The 21083-nt window shown below is 33.2% G+C and overlaps 1 protein-coding gene across 2 annotated transcripts in view; it reads right to left on the bottom strand.

Moving 5' to 3' along the window:
* Positions 1-10351, bottom strand: part of LOC116340098 (bombyxin B-1 homolog) — a 37327-nt gene extending 26976 nt beyond the window's left edge. For both annotated transcript variants that reach the window (XM_031766324.1, XM_031766322.1), the window contains exons 1-2: positions 10282-10351; positions 9925-10063 (exon numbers count right to left, since the gene is read on the bottom strand). The gene's annotated coding sequence lies outside the window, so the exon portion shown is untranslated. The remainder of the gene's footprint in view (positions 1-9924; positions 10064-10281) is intronic.
* Positions 10352-21083: the final 10732 nt, after the last annotated feature.

Below are 21083 nucleotides of genomic sequence, written 5' to 3'. Positions count from 1 at the left end.
CGGCCACCAATTACAGTGATTTATTTTGAGTCATATACTTTTCTCTACAAGTGAATGTATTGTGTTGTGTTTTTTTTTTTCGGTTGAAAACAAAAACCCCAAATGGTACAATAGAAAGAAAGTTGGCTCAAGCCACCAAAAGGAAGAGTGCATTTTCTTAAATCACTTCCGTCTTCAGATTAAATGTCAGTTTGCAAACGATGAATGTTTGAAGGGTCTTCAGTTTATTTGACGGTATTCTTCGATTAAAAGAATCTGTTTACCCATAAAAATGGCCTTTGACCTACCATACACTCGAAAAAAAAAAGGATATTCCGTTTTCTATTTCAATTTAATTCAGAAAGAGATCCAACTTCCGATTCAAATTCAATTTACGTGCCCTTTATTAGATTAGATTTGTTTGCCATTTTTTTTCTTTTTCGATATTTTCATTATTGTGTGCTCTCAAAAATGATGAGCAAAAGAAAAGGAAACAAAAAAAGGCAAAGCGTTTGGAATTCCAAAAATCAGTATCGAAAACGAACAAAGAAAATGGCCCAAAATCCATATGAGTGATACATGTATAAACATACGATTTGACATGATAAATTTGACAGGCGAGACTCTCACAGCAATATTCAAATAACAAAACCAATGAAATGAGATTTCATCATTGTTGTTTTGAGTTTCGTTGGGTGCCGCGATTATTTATTATGGTCGTTTGGATGTTGTTGCCATTTCAAGTTGAAAGCATTCGATATTATTACTATTATATTTGTTCGAAGTGTGTAAGCCAGTGAAGCTGTCTGTGCGTACGAGAGAGAGAGAGAAAGGGAGGTAAGGAAGAGAGATTTTGTCTATTATTTTTTTGCTCGAGAGATCGCAACTAGTTTACGTTATATTGAATGAATTACTGACGGACAACAGTAAAAGACTCTTCTCTAACCGGGTTGATTTGTTTCTCTACTCGCTGCTCCTAATTCAAATGAACAACAATACTTTGATTCGTTTTTTATTCATACTCTTTTTTTTTCTTAACTTTGTTTCTTCGCTTATTTTTCGTTCCGCTTTTTTTGCAATACACAAAGGTGGTGAGTCATTTTTCCGAGTTTTTTTCTTCTTCAAGAACTTTCGATCATTTGGATGCCGCTATTTCGAACGTATAGCTTTTACAATGATTTGTCCATTTTGACATTGTAGTTTTGTATTTACTTAATAATTCTCGTTAATACGATTAGGTGCGCATCATTTTCAATCACTATCAGTACACAAACCACAAAGCATAAAATCGATGATTAAAATTCTCACATTGTTTTGACGTGTTTGGTGAATGTTTGGTGTGTGCTCTTCTACAATTGCTTTTGCCAATCACTTAGGAATAAATGAACAATAATGAATTCTATATTATCTTAACTTTAATTTCAATTAAAATTTTATTGTTTTGAAATAAAATGTGGATCTATATGGTTTCTGCTTTCTGCAGGTCATAAGGCTTAACTTGATTGCACCTTAGAATCTTCTTGGATGTGAAATTATATTTTATGTTTAAAGATCCATCCAAAATGAAAGTGAAAATATCCGAAATACCAGTTTTCGTGAAACTCTTCAGTCAATTCAATACATGTACACAAATAAATGCTTCTGACTCATTTGATTGGCATCTGGTTTGCAAAAACAATGTTATTTATATGATGTTTCATTCATAATCGATATTCACAACATCGAGCAATTTGCTTATGTTGTGTGATTTTTGCGTTGGCGATGCAACTGAGTACTACTCAGAAATTAGAAATAGTTTATGAACCATGTTTCATGAACATATAATTTTATCTCAATTTACGACAAATGCATTCATTTGAAATAATTTGAAAAGATAAGTAAATGTGATTGAAAGACCTTTCCTTCTAGTTTCATTTGCAAATGATTCTTATTTCTTATGATCCGGTATGAAATTCGGTGTATGCTATATGCTTCTCATGTCGAACAGTTTTATCATCCACGAGAATGGGCAAACTATTTGCCGTAAATATGCAGCGAAAAAAAATCAACCAAAGACACATAATCGTTTTATGAAAGATGCAATCGTTTTATGAATCGGCTAAATGAAGTAGTCAATCATTTAGTCATGTATACAAACAAATATATTTTTGCGATATTAACCAATGTTCGCGGTGTGAGTTATTTTTTATGGCATTCTCTTGAAATATTTTCCGCTAGATCAATCGTGAAGAAATTTCAAACAAAATTGAATCAAATTCAAGTGACAATAGTAAAAGACATGAAATGCATTTCTTTTTCTTCATAAAGTTATATCTATTGCATGTGTGAACGAAAAGGCGTTTTTCTTCGAATTGAATCCTTTCCCCTAAACACTTTCTATTTTATTGCATTTATAATTTCACAAATGCAATGAAATTTTTGAGACCGAGATGGCAGTGGTGCGGAGTGCAATGACAGCTATAAAAACCTCAAAGTATTCGTTCATTGACGCAACGAATAATAAACAGAAAAAAGGTAAACAAAATGAATAAACACAGAGAGCATGTGTCTTTTGTTCGCTATTCGTAAAATGGTTCTCAGAAATGTGAATGACTATTAAATATTAAAATGATGTAGTTTTTATACACTTTATATCCATTGTATCTATCTCTACACCACTTCCATTAAAACTAATGTGATTTTTATTAATAGCATTTTAACGTTATTTCCACGAAAAACTCAACAGATATATGGAATAAAACGTGTGATGCACATGATGCTTCATCAACAAATGGCCGAATGATAAACATTCGTTTACCGCACGCGCTTTTACACGCGCAACATTCTCTCTATAGTTTGCACAGTTTGTTTAATTAAAGAGCAGACATGAAATATTTAAACAGAATTGGCAATTTCAAATGCTGATGTGGTCAAAGATCAATGCTGTAAAATTGTTTTATTTTATTTTTCTTCTTTTAAATCTGATTTGCAGTTTTTGTGGCAAGAAAATATTAAAATTTGAAAAAGATAAACATATTTAGATGAAACGTACGAAAGTTATTTGGTTTTCTTTATTTCTTGCTTCAGAGGAAACCACATCAATTGAGTCTCAAGGGTAATGGCGTCAAAGCAAAATAGCATAAATACAACTAAAACCTTGTAGAAATCTCTGAAAATTTAGTTCTTTATCTAAATTCGCACCAATAAATCCACTCTTCCTATCGAAGGACCGACCAACCATCTTCACCAATATTCAACTAAAATAAGACTGAATCTTAGCAAATCAAATGGATTAACACGTACTCGGGAAAAATAAATTGGAAAAGTCGTGAATAAATCTTTTGTAAAACATGCCATCCAAACATACTACCGATCTCTGACACGATGAGCTTTAGTTTTCAAATGAGTAGCATTGTTTATCTCAAAGTGTTGAGGAGTTTATTTTGAAACGTGTACATGTGTTGTATGTAAATGTAATCGCCTCTATTTCTGTTCTTAGTTTGCGTCGCATAAATCGAGTCGTATATCAATTCTATTGTTTTTCGTTATATTGGCAACGAAGATTTTGCAATCAAGCCGAACGCAATTGGTATTACCGAGCTTATCTATTGAATTGTTTATAATTCACATAAGCGCCTATCAAATCAAATCTCGAGAGCCAGGACACCAAGTGGTATCGATAGAAATTTTGCAAAGAGGGAATGGAAACGTGAGTTAGAGCGATTTGATGTGTTTTCAAATTGATTAGAATATTAAATGTATTCATTTGAGTCCAATAAATGGACCTGTCTATTAAGTTAGAATGTGAAGAATATCGATTTCGGATTTAATTTAATGTCTTCGAAATCAACTAATCATCACATTGGACGATTGAACTAAACCATTGAGTCGAAACGCATTGCAAATTCGAAATGCTGTACATTTCGTGAAACTGTACATCAGAGCTGTAGCAACATCGAAATGGCAACACAGCAATAGCATCCGAAGTCACAGTGTGAGATACATCGACACCCAACATGAGCAATAATTTATTGGAAAAATCAAATTAAACAACAAACACGTAGACAAGCACAAATCACATTACTGCCTTTATTATTACTGATTGTTATCATTGTTCTTATTCCATATTGTGTACATGTTCTTTGCATTTTGCGTGTGTTTGTGTTTCTTTTTATTGAAAAGAGAGCACATTGGACTCAAATACGGCAACTATAATCTATAATACTCATGATCCGAATTAAAAAAATACAACATACCAGACAAAACATGTATGTTTCTCTTTCTCTCTCTCTCTCTCTCTCTCTCTCTGTGGGTGCCTCTGAATAGTAAATTATGATTATATTGAAAATGATATAACTAAATAACATCTTAATAATCATTTCATTGAATTAAAATATACATAAGCAACTGCCACATTTCCGGGAGCGCTAATCTTCAGGATTCGGCCGTATTACCTACTCTTTAAAAATACTTGAATTGTAGAGAGAAAACGTATTCCAAATTAAAAAAAGAACACGCAAAAACAATACGTAACGCACACATTGCGCAAAATGTCCAAAGTTCAGTTCGTATGCAGATGATATTCTCTATGTGTCTGACTTTGTTGAGGCAATAGCCTGATTAAAATTCCACACAATTGACACCGCTCAATGACGAAAGCAAAATAGTCATAATGATTTTTAACTACAAACATGTAAATAGTAAATATTTTTGTTGTTATTTTTTCCTCGTTTTCATTATTTACTATTTTTAAAACCAATCTCTCCTCGGCCGAAAAAAAAAAAACACACACACACAATTCTGTGACACGATATGAAATGTCAAGATAATACAATTTTTTTTTTTGAACCGAATGTAAAATAAATTCATTCCCAATTCTGAAATTGCCGTAGTGCCTAAAATTGAACATATAAACAGCAACGAATGCGCGCACTCGCACGCACACAGTAAGCAGATAACCGTCTGGCCAAGGACTGTTTCTAAACTGGCTACTATTTAATTCTCTTTGCATGCAAAGCCATTCTAATGCCGGTCACTCGATCCCATTGCGCCTTTTTGTTTTGATACATGTCTGAATACATGTCAACACACAATAACAAAGGTACTATGCATACATTCCTGTATTAATAAAATACATTGTGTGCATCGTAATCGAAGACGAATTTATTTACTAAAGCAGTATATTAAAATAACATCATTCAGCTGTTGCAAGAAATAACATTATATATATGTTTACATATGTTTCAAGGCATTATCTTTCGTGTCAAACATTTTGGAGCGTTTTTTTTTTGCAATTTAAAACTAAGCTCGAAACACAAGTGTTTGGTTGCTGGAATTGAAGTAAACATTTGAGATTGGGCTTCATTTCGGATATGTACATTGTACAATTTCTATTTTACGGTTTGAACTTTATTAAATATACATGTTTGTGTATATAACGGCAACAATAATAAAATAATGTGAACCCAATTTTTTAAAAATTTATTGGAATGGGGGGAAAAATAAACTTTCTCTGTCCAAAGTTAATTTAAAACAATTTTGGAATGAAATTAATGATTTCAGAATTTTGAATTGGAATGCACATTTTGTGCTGTAATTATTCCAAAGTTAGTCAATTTTATTTTAATTGAAAAAAAAAAGGAATACTACTATCAAAATGTATTGGAAAAAAATCTTTGTTGTTTGTTCAATCGTCGATTTGATGGAAAATTCGTTTTGCATTTTGTTTGTAAATGGAAATAAATTGTGACAATACTCGAATTTATGAGAAAAATCAACAAAAATAATTGCAGTAAACACAATTCAATAGAAAATCAATCAATATATCCGATTCAATTAAAATGTAAGCGGTAGCATGGGGAGTGCGAGACAAGAGTACGAAAGACAATGTCGGTGTGTGTGACAGAGAGATTTATAGACAAGAGTGAATAAGTGATTGAGTGAGAAAGAATCTCGCTGTGTGTATTTTAAATAGCCAATGAGTACAAATGATTGGCGAGAGCATCAATTTACTTGCATCAATTCGTTCCAGTTGGAGACTGTTCTTTAAATATAGCACGCTGTTACCTCATGTACATATCTTTCGAATAACGTTTACTATATATCTCTTCTCTCTCTCTCTCTCACTCTCTCTCGGTGGTCAGGGAATGAACGATGTTTCATATGATCTATTTGCTATTAATGGACTTTGTTGCGTGATGGTCTCGACTGTAAATGTCTCCATATATACTTCAAATTTTTTTTCAATTAAATGTATCAACAAAAGTGTGCCCATTTAATAATCGATTGCACGAAACAACAAATGTGGAAAGCACATGAAGAATTGGTAACATTTAAATGCTGTTCGAGTCTGACTGAAAAAAATGTGATTCGTTTGGAAGGGAATGAGACAGACATAAACATGCATATACAAAATATTTCCAATGTAATTGACGTGGTGCCGTACTTATAATATTTTAGAACAATTTTGATGATTGCCTAAAGTGGAGTAAAATGACCGAAAAAACAACAAAACGATATATGAAACGATGAGAAAAGCAATAAAAAAAAAAAACAAACAAACAAACAAAATATAAGACAGATATCCAGAGCGTATGTATGCTGGCGATCAAGAAACGTAGAATTGTTACAGTAATAGACATGGTCACATTCCAAAAATCATCCTCACTGTATCCGACACAATACACAATCAAGTACATCCAAGCGCATACAATTTGTGTATTTTATGTTGAAACTATTTATAAAACTATAATGATAAAGTGAGTGAACGAGAGAGAGAGAGAGAGAGAGAGAGAGAGAGAGAGAGTGCTGAGAAGCGTATCGTGAATTGTAGATGCATTCGTAAGATTGCTTCGACTTGGGTACACTGACAATTGTTAGCATAACATAACAAATTGTCTAATAATAAGAACAAAGTTCGCGAGAGTGAGCAACAGCAACAATAACAACAACATTAAATAGTACACAAATGTGTCTCAATCTATAACGACATTCAGGCGACGAGATTGAGCAGTGGGAGCAGCGAGAGAGAAAAAAAAACAAAACATAACGAAATCGTTTCAATCATCTATTACTTGAAATGCTAGAATTCACATTTACTGTCTCTCGAAATGCCATAATTGTTATTTTGACATTCGACGGAAAATGGAATGTTGAAAACCAAATATCACTATGTTGAATTAATGCCACCAAAATTCAAAGAAACAAAAAAATCATAATTAAAGTGAACTTTTGTGTTTAATTTCAATTTGTCTATTTCGAACACTGCACTTTGAACAATTCCATTCGCCGGACGATAGTTAATATTCAATATTCAAACGGCCGTTACCTTGTTAACGCAAATAATTCCTTTGGCATGCATATATTTATAGTACAAATTTTGGGCCGAATTTGTGTATTATAGTCATTTTGAACGTCACAATGGATTTTTCGTCCAAAAAAAGTAAAAAAAAAAAAAACAAATATGTCATGAAAATTGACTTGATTCATCAATGCGCTATTCTGCATATAAAATACCTTTGGTACTTCCACGAAATGCTGAGCTACAACTTTACGGACAATAAACGTAACAAAGTACAATAAAATTCTAGTGCGAGTAAAATGATGTCGATTGATGCTTAAGGTTACTGATTGTTTTGAACTTCTTACGATGGAGGTGGTCTCCGTAATGCCAACGGAACTTGCAATCCAAAGCGGTCACAATGTCCTGCAATGAATCGAAAATTCATTTAAGCAAACAAAGCATCATCTCATACATGTGTGTATTACCTTTGATTAAAATGCATTTAGCACCGACCACCCGAGCAAACATCATATAAACATATATTGCTATTCGATAAGAAAAGCATAATTAATTCATTTTCATATAGATATTTTGATTTCACCACAGCGAAGGAGTAATATACGTTCGCCATATAAAAATTGATTAATTATGCTTTTCTTATAGAACAGCAATTTATGTTTATATGGACAAACGTCGGAGTGAACGCCTAAGATGTTAACTCGGGGATATCACGATTCAAGACTGTTTTGTGTACGGTCGGTGGCTATTGAATGGCATCATCGTTGACTTCTATTTCAATTTCATCCCCGAATACATTGATCGACAGAAACCAGTCACAATGTTTACTCGATAGTTTTTGGTGTCTGGATACAAAGCACGATTTTTGTAACGATTATTTTGCTCTTTCGTGGTGAATTATTTAGTTGCATATCTTTTGTTTTGGTGACCAATTACACATTTTGTTTGAAATATGATCGTGGCTGAATTCAGTAAAGAAATATGCGTTTGTCCACCAAAAGTGCTGTCAATCAAAATTTATGAATTTATGCCACATTTCATCTTTGCACTCAAATAACTCCTCTGTACCTATCGTTTAGCCCGATCGCTTAAGATCGCTTTCTGCAGTAGTGTTTGTGTAGATATGGGCGCAGTGAAACCACAGATAGAATTTTGATTTTCGGAATCTTGATATTATCATCGTTTGCATCCATTTTTTTTGAATTATGCAACGTAATCGTGCATCCAAAGTCACATTCATATTCTTTGGTAAACTTTTTGAGATTTTTATCTTCGTTCAAACCAGCTTCACGAATATAAATCATCAATTTTCGACACTTAGCGCATCTCAGGCTTCGCCTCTGACCGAGTTGTATTTTTTAAATATTTTTTTTTGTTGCATTCGGTTTTCTTTATCGAGTCCTTCAAAAAATTCGCAAAAATTCGCTGGCATATTTTCATTTTTTCGAAAAAAAAAGACATACAAATATTTTTTATACCTCAGCCTTGTCGTCTTCGTCGAATAGAACGACGTCATTTTGGTATTCTGTTTTAATCTTCTGTAAAAACAAGTGAGAAGCAAATACACACATTTTTGTTGACATAATGGATTTTTCCGATGGACATGGTATAATTAAATCTTGGTATTCTTTTTGAAATAGTGTTTTGGCACCCATTTTCATTCCAAATAGATCCAAATTTTCTCCACATTTGTTTTTGTCTATCTCCACAGCAAAGCTCTTTGATTTTTCTTTTTTTACTTTCTTCGAACACACGAAACTTGTCTCTTGAATATTAAAAAAAAACACTGGGACAAGAACTCAAAAACGCACCCGTATTTATTTGGAATTATGTAAGCGACGCGATTTTTATAAAAATGCAACATGTCTGTTTATTCATCATTTTCTTTAGCACACCAATGCAACCTTCATTAAAAGTAACATGGAAACTGCCGAAACCATACTATACTAATAACAAAGTGCGCAATAAAACAAAGCGACTCTCTCTTATAATTTTTTTTCAATCGCTTCGTTGTTTGAATGCCCTCAATTGATATAGAATTTTGCGAATTTCAAATTGAATGTATATCAGAAATATTCAACTGTACATTAGCATTTTCAATATTCTTGAAGATGAAGAAGAGACGAGATGTTTTAGTGCTTTATATTTTCCATCATACGAAGGTTTGAGAAAAAAAATGAAGACATGTGATAAGACAATAAATAAATTTCATGAAGAAATGCTATTGGATTAATTTGTATTTTTACATTGCACATATCTACGATCCATTTGACACCAAAATTCCCACTAAATGGGGCCAACGCGTTAAATTTGTTTAACGTAAAAATATCATTAAAAATTCACAAATTTGCTCAGCATGCTTACACTCACACAAATCGAGACGATTTGTGTAGATTTCAAATCGGAAAGAAACTCCGATTTGTGAATGGTTCTTTTAATTTTTTTCTTTCTTTGATTATCTTATAAACGATTATGTATACTCATCGGATAAACAATTGGATTCAAATAATGTATTTAATGCAGTTGTGTTTTCACTTAAGAAATGCAAACACACAAAGTACAGCTCATCAGCTTACTATATTTTTGAATTGGAAAATCCAGATTCAATTGAAAAACTACATCTTCTTTTATAATTCAATAAACAGAATAGCAAATAAGAGGTTTACCTTATATTGTGTGAGGTTTTATTTTTCTCGTGTGTTTAAATCTATGATCGATGTACGAACGGATGATGTACAAATAAGTTTCCTTTTCAGATAATTCGTTACAGATGTTGTGGCTGCACAAAAAACTTATACTGAATGCCTGAATAACAACAAAAAAATTGTTCACTTTTATTTTATGTACTAAATAAAAACAAAAATATTCAGATCCAAATATAGTTTTGTAACAAATAAAAACACACACTTAAATTCGGTAAGAGAAAAATAAATGATCAAGGGAATTACAGAGAAAAACAAGCAATTAATTTAAATTGTGAAATGAAAAGTGTTTGTAAAATAAAATGTGAATGTTCTTATTACTGTTAATTTATCGAAATTCCACCAATTCACCGCAAACACATTCAAAGTAAATCTGAAAGTTTTCGTTTCGATGTTTGGTAATTTATAGGAAAATCGTATGCTAATGAAAATCTTTAAGTTGAAGCAAACGCATCACACATTATTTAGCATTTCTCTCTCAATAACTATTGCCATCTTTGTTGCTCCCGCCCGATTGTCCCCGGTAAATGTTGTATGTCTAAGAGAGATAAAAAATGAAAGGCTTACGATGGAACAGCTATTTCTCTTTCGCGCGCATCATTCTCATCTTCTTCCTTGAATGACAATACTTTTATTTTGAGCAAAAATCCAACAACAATATATATATATATGATCTAAAATTCCAATTTGTTTTATTTATAATATATTTATATCAATATTCCATGTCACTTGATTCTTGATTGTTCGAAGCCATCATGTCTTTCAGCGACCTCTTCAAATTGACATGACGAAAAGGAGTTTGAACATTTGTTTTATATTTTTTTAGGCAATTCCTTCAGAAGATCTATACGTTTTGAATTCGGCTGATAAAATTGAAAATGAACATTGTTTTATGCATTTCATCTCACACAGGCTTGGAAGATTCAGTTCGTAGATGGCGCTGAAAACAACGATTCTTTTAAAGTATACTTCAAATTATTTTAAATATAATTTACATAAAATGTTGTATATGCAAACAATCTATGCACGTTTAATCATTTTTCAAGTATTTCTATCAATCGTCCTCCATCTCTTCCCCTTCATCCACAAATGCCAACGATGTTATGTCGAACAGAAAGAAATGAATGACTATGGCATGTCTATATTCTCCCATTTGGGTTGCTATGTCTAATTACATTGAATATGTATGATACTGATTGAACATTTATTGACAGAATCTGGTGGGCATAAACGAACCAACAATTTTTTTTTTGCTGATTTCAACCAAAGCTTTTTTGTCGTTTACGAAATTCCATCACCATCTCTACCCTTTTCCTTTCCCTCTCCCTCTTCCTATCTCCCACCAAATAATGAATAGCATATATTTCTTTGCCGGATTTTATTATAACACACAGTATTTATGTATGTGCCAAAAAATAACAACCAAAACACGACAATCAACGATCAGTATATACGTGTATGTGTATACCACACATATTTATGGCATTGTAATTCCGATATAAGGTTTATATTTTTGGAACAATGCATTACATATTATAATCGCATAAATGGCAAAAGTGATGTTCATCTCAATGTGTGTGTGTGTGTTCACAAGAGAGCAATGCTAACAGCAACCATTGACATGTTTCAGCGAAAGTGTCATGAAGTCATACACGCGCCACAAACATCAATTTACTTTGTGTATTCCATAACCTCACGTATATAAAATACCACATACTTTTCGCCCCTTCTATTTTCGCACCGCGACCTCGCGCAAAGTGAAGTATAAATTGACGAAATCATTACATCGCATTAGAATATGCATTAGAATGTCATTGGAGAAAATGTAAATTAAATCGAATGCTGAGCATATACGCTGGCTTAGCGGCCCACCAAAAATGTATTGTTCTGACGCCTGTTACTGAATTAAAACCATGCTCACAAAATTAAAATGTTATGAGCCACATAATTTTTGTTCGATCGAATTTCATTCTGTGCGGTGGAGTATGGACTCGGGCACGAAAAATGAAGGTAATGCAAGCTTTTAACATCTATTGATGATTTTGATTTATAATTTTAGAATATTTCAATTGAAGAAGAAGGGGCTATGACACAGAATAAAAACATTTTGAAATTTCAAAGCTTCTTTTGATTTTAATAACAAAGAACGAGAGAGAGAGAGAGAGAACGAGAGAAGATGTATAGAATAAAATTCAAGTATAAATCAAATCAGATGATTGTTTTGAATGACACATACACGCGCACGCACATCAAATGGTGAACCGAATGTACTTGTATGAATGACGCAAATGCGATTTAAATCACAGAATATAATATATGTATCCTAAAAGTGGCTCGTTTTGTGTGTGTGTGTGTGCAAGAGAGAAAAAAGCGCACAGAAAATATAATCAGAATAATATGTCACATGGGCGGCATTTATAATTATTCTCTCTTTCTCATGATTTATGAATATTACAATAAATAAATATCCTATTTGAAAATGCGTAACTTGCGGAATGGGAATGGTCGGTGAAAGATGTGGCACAAACCGAGAGATAAATAGAGACAAAGCGGACAAGTAAAATGATAGCAAAATATGGCTTGGTGTGTGTTCATTGCGGAATGTTTTTCAGCCACTTTCTCTCCATATCTCTGTCTCTCTCCCAGCATGTACACTTTGTTTGTTTTCCATCGACCTCGAATTTTTGCATAACAGCATGTTGTGCATTCAGATTATGTTGGAAGAATTTCCTTTTTTGAAATTTTATTTATCGAATCACTCTTTGTATTCGCTTGACGTGGTTATTGCCATAGCTGTTGGTGTGGCGAAATGTTAGTATCGCGTCCATGAAAAGGATAGCTACAGTTTTTCTGATAGGCCATATCTCTTAGAGTAAAATCGCATTTTTTTTCTGGAAAAACAGAGAGAGAGAAAGAGAGAAAAAAGAAAAGCGAAAAACACACCATCATCGGTATGTGCTCATAAATAACAAGAAAAACAGCCTTTACAAACAAACAAATGAACAAACAGTAACGGGCAATTGGTAACAAATGGCTGCTTTCGCATTTTCTGCAACAAACAAACTCTGTCCCTCTTTACCTATCTCTGGCAATCTCTCTCTTTCTATCTCTCACACTTTCTCAATTTTCAGTGCTGCCGAATTTATAATATTTATACACTGAGAGGTAGACCGTGTGTGAGAGATATGGGCTATGAATCTACATTCTATCGCACCGATTCACATCAACAAAACCGAGCAACTTCGAGTTCCCCTGAAAAACAATTATTTTATAACAACCAACAATAACTCATATTTTATTACGTAATTCTAAAATTTTATTAATAGATAGGAAAAAGGCCTGTACGCGTCGCGCCATCAGTGCCTCGAACATTGCAAACACCAATATTACTGCGAAAAAAAACACACGAACGAGAGGGGTTGGGCAGATATTCAGATTGAAAACTGCGTACAAAAATGTACAACTTATCAAACACATGAACAAATACGGAATAAAATTTATCGCATATTAATTCATGTCTGTTCGCTGCTTTGGAACAGTTGTGAAAAGAAAGCTTTGTGTCTTCGATTTCATCACATCACATCACATTGCGATAACTCAACGTTGCTAGTGTCCATTTTGGTGAATTATTGAGCCATAGAGGCTTTAAAATGAAATTATTCCTCTGGTGCATGCAATTTGATTCCATCTAACAATCTGACTAACATTTATGGGTGTTCATTTGAACATTCGGTGTTTGATCTGGAATTAAACTTTGTACGAACACAAAAGAAAGACCAAATAACTGACACCCGCAACAACAACCACAAACGAAAAAACTGAGATCGTTCACATTTGTGAAAAAAAAAGCAATGCTTTAAATGCATTGTATCACCCTTCTGCAGTTCCATTGAATGACAAATTTAAATATAAGACTGAAATGAAAGCGAACAGAAGAAATTGAAAGCGAACACAACTACCCAACAATTTATGCTCTTCATACCATTCAAAATAGAATCTATTTTTTGAAGTCATTAAACGATGGCAAAAAGCACTTTTCATTCTGAATTGCCTATTCATGGCACATTTTATGACATCTTTAAATGTCTTTTACAGTGAATTTTAAAGTACTAAGCACGAGGTTTCGCAGTAAAATTTCTTCCCCACGAATCATCTATGTTATTTCAAAACGTGTTGTGCACGTTTCCAACATCTTCAATTCTCTTATCTATTCTATTAAATTAGAAAAAAATTAACAATTTTTATTCGTTTTTTCTCACACAATTAATACATTCTTGCGTTGTAATGGCATCCGGTGTGTGTGTGTGTGTGTGTGTGTTCGTTGTATGTTTGTTGTTGTCGTTTGCAATTATAATCGACAAAATATCACTTCAATCGGCACATTAAGTGCCACCAACATTTTCCATTCGAAATGAGATCGTTTTTGGTTTTCTCACGAAGTGTGATGACGTTCTAGCTACGCATCAACTCACAAAATTGCTTAAAATAAATCTTGTGACGTCGACATTTGGGTGGGAGAAGAAAAAATTACGAATCGTTACACTTGAGGTGTCAATTCTTATTTGCTTGAATTACGCGCTCGCTTGTGCAAATCACTTGTGGTACGTGCGTGTGGCTTCATAAATTGACGCACATTTTTAACATATACACACATATATGCAAAGCAATTATGTCAATTTTAAACCAAATGCAAATCATATAGAGCATTTTAAATGTTTCCCCTTCACTTCGTTGCGTCGAGAATATTCGTCGCATTTTCCTAACGCACATTTATCCTTGAAATGACGCCCTCTTTATGCCAATCAATATGCTGGAAAAACATTATTTATTCCACAAATTAGTGACAACCACGCAGTCACTTGTTGTCAACGCAGAAAAAAAAAACAAACCATATCCTTTCAGCATCAAATGATTAAACATATAAAGTTTTGTCACAAAAAATACCATTACTTTTTGCTTTGTAATTTAACCATTTAATTTAAATGTTGGATGTCTATTAAAGACTTTTTTTCGGTTCAATAAATCGCATGTTTCAATTCAATTCGTTTGTGTCGAAAATAAAATATAATCATAAATCAAATATATTCATCCACCATCCACTCTCTCAACACTGATAAAATATAATCATAAATTAAATTCGAAATGGAAAAAGCCGAAACCTTTTGATACCTGAAGCGAACCCCTTCACCACAGTATTCCCATCATCCTCTTGATGATTACGCTTTTTCAACTGTCATACATTTCATTCTACCATTTCGATAAATGTGAATTCACTTCGATGTAGTCAAACATCAGTTGGAAAAGTCATTGCAAGCAATGAGTCATGTCGTTATCATTTTCATAACTTTGTAATATACAGCTAAGCTAAGCAATGGTTTTTTTATGTAAAAATTCGCTTTAGATAATGTAATTTTATATCTCGTCGGATTATTGAGTCGGATTTTCTATTGCAAATTGGAATTGGTTAGATTTATGATCTTTAGGTTTTTTTTTGAAAGCATGAATATAAGAGCTAAAGCATAAAGCGTTATTTCGACTTAAAATGTATTAACATTTTTCTCTCTCCGAAAATACCGTGTTCAGAGAAAAAATCAGTTCGATATGGAAAGAAATAAAACTAAATACCTAATTGATTTACGTTTTATTTTTTCGTCAATTTTTGTAGCTTTGAGAGTCATGACTTCTGATGCCTGCAAGTTCAATGACGAAAAGCTCTGTATATGTAAAAGATGAAGTGCAAAAAAGGTCTTCAGCTCTTAACTTCATTTTCAATCAAAAATGACGATGAAAAAGGTGTTCATGTTTTGAAAACCGAAATGTATCGTTCACCGATACATTATGCGAAGCATTTAGACCTAGCTCTCAGAGTATTTCGATATTTATTCTTACCTTTCACTTAAATTTTCATTCCAATTTCATTTGAACTAAGATTGGAAAACGTCGAATACCCTAATCGAATCATACATTCGGGTCAAAGTTTTATGCCAATTCATAAATTTATTAAACCATGAAGAAACCAAAATAATTCGCATTTCCTATATGATGAAATGGGGTTTGATTTAGTTGGTCAGTTTTGCATAATCCCAAAGTTCTTCAATATATAGATTTTATGAATTCATTTGTGGGATAAATATTATTTCATTGAAAAAATGTCCATTTTTTGCATGAATACGAATGTTCTCACATAAAATATTTATTATCTCCATAAGTATATTCTCGCTCTTTATTGAAAACTGTATCGAAACGTAGTTCGAAACACTCGTTGATTTAACTTATGATGGTTGAATGCTTCTCATGGTCAGAAGGAGAGATAATGTTCATTAATTCGAGGTAAGAAAGAACACAAAGGAATTGCATTTCCATCATTGAATATTCGTATTGAATGATGAAAACGTATCTAAGTAAATACCAATTAAATTGAATTATCGGTTTGTATCGTTTAAATCACTTCAAAAACTTTGAAAATATTTTCAAATCAAATCGAATGAAATTGTTCTATTATGAAAAATGTGTATGAATCCGATTAATGTGAACAAATGTGCACAGAGTGAAACAGAATTTAATTATAGTCTGCTCAGAGATTCCTTTAAAATGGTAATATTGCGTGTTTTCAAAGCAAGAATCAGCCATCAGCGCAACAGCTCAACCAATTTCCGATCCGTAAAAATGCGTGCACGCACACACACACACACATGTGACATGTTTATGTTTAAATATCGACGAACTAAACAACAACTCACAAACTATACCGTCAAAAGAGTCGTAAGCAGTGAAAGCATGATGAAAATGTTTAAAATTGAACATCAAATGGGGCCGACGATAAATTTTATTGGGGTTTACGGTCATACAACATCAACGGCTTCGTCTTTGATTAGAATTCATTCTTGGCAATTCATTGAAAATAGTCTTTTCTCTCATCCAACAACAAAAAAACAGCAGTAGCCACAGCAAACAAAATAGAAGAGGCACATGAAATCGAAACGTATCAAATGGAGGCGATTTGTATCTCTTTACATTGGCAACGAAATAAATGTTCAACCTCAAGTCAAAAGCTAACCCCAAACAGATCGGGTGACAATAATGTGAACATCGATACACCATTGTAAACCGGAACCAGAACTCAGAAATAACACTGAAACCATCAATAGTAAAAGGAAAAAAAAGGAAAATTCCAAAAATAGAAATGTATATGTATATTACAGAGCTTCAATGAATAATGTAACTCATAAAAAACTCTCCGGACTATTTAAGAGAAATATCATGTTGCATACAAATTAAATTTAACAATAAAAGCTCACATGTATAATAAAAAATAATAATAAATTGGCTTAAATAGATAAACTTTGAACTTTGTGTACTTTTTACAAAAACACGATCGCACAAGAGTGCAAAGAATTCAAAACGGTTGGAATAAAGACAGAGACAGGGAAAGTGTGAAAAACAAGGAGATAGAGCTTCGCGTGGAGCTAGCAATCAAACTAATAAATAAATAGCACACGAGCACAGTGAAAAAAAAAATAAGGATGGCAAACACACACGGTTGAAGGAGAGCGGTTTTATAAATGGCTTATATTTTGTTTGTATTGTATACCACTCATGATCTGTCCAATGCATATGGTTCTTATATGCATCGAAAAGACGTACAGAGGAAATGTGTCTCGCGTGCTCTGAATTGTCCCCCCCGTATACACACAGATAAACGAATCCATATAAAATGGTTCAAAGTTTACCCAGTAAAATATATGGCTTAAGAGAGGGAACACAATGCAAACAACTAACTAAGTTTATGGCAAAAACAATGAATTCCAATGTTTTGTGCCAATTTGTTACTATTTAAACATCGTCTCTTCATAATGTGTACAGTATACATTCTTTTGGCACACACACGCTCACATCACAAACTTAAACGAAATTATTAGAATGTGCTCTACTAATTTATATACGGATATTCAATACATAATTTGAATTTAGTTGCAGACTCTATATGCGTCTTGCTATTCTGTTCCAATTGTTTTTGTTGCTCTAAATTCGAGTTATTTCTTGAATGCGAATCAATTTGGGGCGGTTTTTGTATTTTATTGTTCGAATGACCGTGTAACAAATGTTAATAATACGCCATTTATCAGTTAATTTGGTGTCATTAGAAGGCGAAAGCTTGGATGAGTAATGGCCTGGAAATTTGTCAATCGGACATTTGATGAATGTGTTCAACTTATTGTGTGGCTTGTTGTTACATCACACACTCAAACTCATTCTATCTACCCATTAGTTATCTTCACTTCAATCTCCTCCCATTTTCGGTTTGGGAAAATGTGTGTTGTCTTGATATTTATCGAAAAGCAATCATCGATATAGTTTCAAGTCAAAGCATTTTCAATTTGCTGGAAAATGTTGTCTTTATTCATCAAAAGTTTCCGTTAAAAAATAGATCGCCCGACAACGAAACTCATCGATATGACAGCAACAGCAGTACCAGCACCAACATGCTTCCATTATTCATTCAACTGCCGTTAAGCTATTCTCAAAGAAGAAAATGGTAAACGTGCAGAGAAAAAAAAACGGTTGTAAATCGTTGAGATTCCACATTTTTACTAAAACGCATATACCGGTTATGACAGTTTTTCCGGTTCCCGGAAATCGATTTCTTTTTTTCAATGGTATGCGTCCGCTTGGAACAAGCGACAACGATTTTCAATCGACTCTATCGGCACAAATACGCTATTGCTCAAAAGATTCGAAACACCTTGACTATTGAAATGCACACATTTTTTAAAATGAAGTGAGCAATTTTGTATACATTTATTTTATAGTGTTTATTTCATAAGATGTAGCCTTTTTTAATTTTATGAATTTTTCGCTTTTTTGTCAAACTGGGAATGTCATTAGTACGTGAAAACCGTGAAAGTTTCCAAAAATCAAGCCCTGAAATATTTGGCCGACAGTGTACATAGCAAAAAAAAAAAAATCTCAAAAATATTGTTGTGCACGATAGCAAAATTAAATGGAAAAATATGTATTAATATCGACAAAATTCAAACATAAACAACATTTTTGGTGTAAATGAATGTGTGGCTATTCATCGTCTCTTGCTCTTGTTGTCTGCTTGCCGGCGACCATTTTTCGATTGGTGGAAATTGAATTTTGTTTGTAATTTAGGCCAGATTCAATGTGGTCTCACTCTTCGAACTGTTTGTTGCTTTTTTCGGTGTATCTGATTCTATCCTCAAAATTACAATAATAAATGCCGGATGCTTATCGTTCTCCGCTGCATATTTGTATTTAACAAACATTTCCGATATAGATGTATGTGGCAAGCAATTGAAAGCGGGAAAACATGTATGCGAAAAGTAATGCAGGACGCATCAAATCCATGCCGAAGAGATTGAGCCGATACATCGCACATAAAAAGGTGGGAAGTTTATGTCCAACTGGAAATAAAATATTTGAAGTTTAATTACATATGAAGACCTGCTGAGTGAGCTGCAGGATCTGCTCCAAGTATTAATGCATATTTTTGCCAGCTGTGGCCATTTTTTCTAGCATATAATTTGTACATATATTTTACCACTTTATTCATTATAAACATTCCAATTGAATGGAATTTTTTTAGCTTATCGCTCGCTGCGTTTGCACCGCCAATGATAACGACATTTCAATCGTGCATGCAAGTGCCCCTCGAAACAAAGTGATTGGGAGTGTTTGCAATTAAAACACAAAGACAATGTATACATTAACACTGACAAATCTTTTTTCATAATTTGTTGCCCCTTTAAGCGGTTCACTCTTTCTCTGTTTTATTATTACTTCTGCCTTTGTCTTATGTCGATTTGCATGAAGGCGATGGCCATTCATCTTGTAATATCTTCGGGCTAGTACTTCATTCTTACGCTTTGTATCGTCACCTTTGGCTATAGCCCAACAGCTATACCACAAAGTATCAACGCAATAAAATTATGAAAACTTAGCGCTTGCATGTGATATAGTGCTGGGTTGATTTTAATTAATCGTTTTTTCTTTATTTTCTCGTTCATATGAGTATATATATATACTCGGTCGCTAAACGATCACATCAAGTGTAACTTATGCTCGAATATTTCACATTCGCTGAGTCGAAATTTTTAAAATGAGAAATTGCTGCCAGAAAATTGCAAAAGAAAAGCGAAAGAGACAGGAACGGCGAAGAAAAAAATGGGCAAATGCTTCCGATGAAAAAAAAAAAAAGTGGAAAAAGAGGACATTTTAATCATATGCAAATTAGACGTCACAGCTCTATATGAATTTCAGTGTAATCCGTGGCGCACACACATCTACATGCCATAGATAAATTGCAGTGACTGACATTTTTAGTAATTCATTCGAAGCACTGGCGGAATATGTAAGCTACACTCGTTTTTACTCCCCATCACCACCATCACCACCGTCGTCGTCTTCGTCGTCGTTGACGTCGCTGACAACGTTCCTCAATAAACTTGCATGTCATTATCACATAATGCACGTTCTGTCGGCTACCATACAAGTTTTCTCCTCATTGCCAGAATTTCTTTGGAATAAATCTAAAAAAAAAAACGTTTTTGTGTGATTGATTTCGGATGAATTTCCCATAAAGTGTAAAAGAAGTACATCAAATAAAGTAGAAAATCAGTGAATCAATCAGCTTTTATTGTATGTTTTTGATGGGACCATCGTTTAGCGAAAAAATAGCGGGTACTTTGAACAAGACAAAAAGAATTTTTCTAATATTATTCGATTAGAAACTGGCCAAGGATTCATTAGCAATAGTAATGTGTTTTGGATGGAAGAGAAGTTAAAATTAAAATTTTAAAGCTGACGAACTTCGAATTTATATGAAGAAAGCGACCTTTTTCGGTTTTTTTTTCAGCAATTTCTTCAAAAACATATTAAAAGGGAGAAATTCTCTTTATCAGTCCAAATTTGAATAACTAGAGTATTCACGAACTAATGAAACTCAAATTATTGGTGTCAGACAGTATTGAAATGTTTTATTCTTTCACTTACATTAATCAATCCTTGTATCCAATGTAAGTGTTTAAGTTGAAATTTGGATACATTTGTTGTATGTGTGATAGCCAGGACGCATCAGTTGAGAACAATTTTTGTGGTTC

The sequence above is a fragment of the Contarinia nasturtii genome, unplaced genomic scaffold, assembly GCF_009176525.2.
Source record: "Contarinia nasturtii isolate CC-2019 unplaced genomic scaffold, AAFC_CNas_1.1 Cnas_scaffold_630, whole genome shotgun sequence".
Taxonomy (NCBI): Eukaryota; Metazoa; Arthropoda; class Insecta; order Diptera; family Cecidomyiidae; genus Contarinia; species Contarinia nasturtii.
Note: the sequence above shows the minus strand (reverse complement) of the source record. Positions and strands in the feature narration are given on the sequence as shown.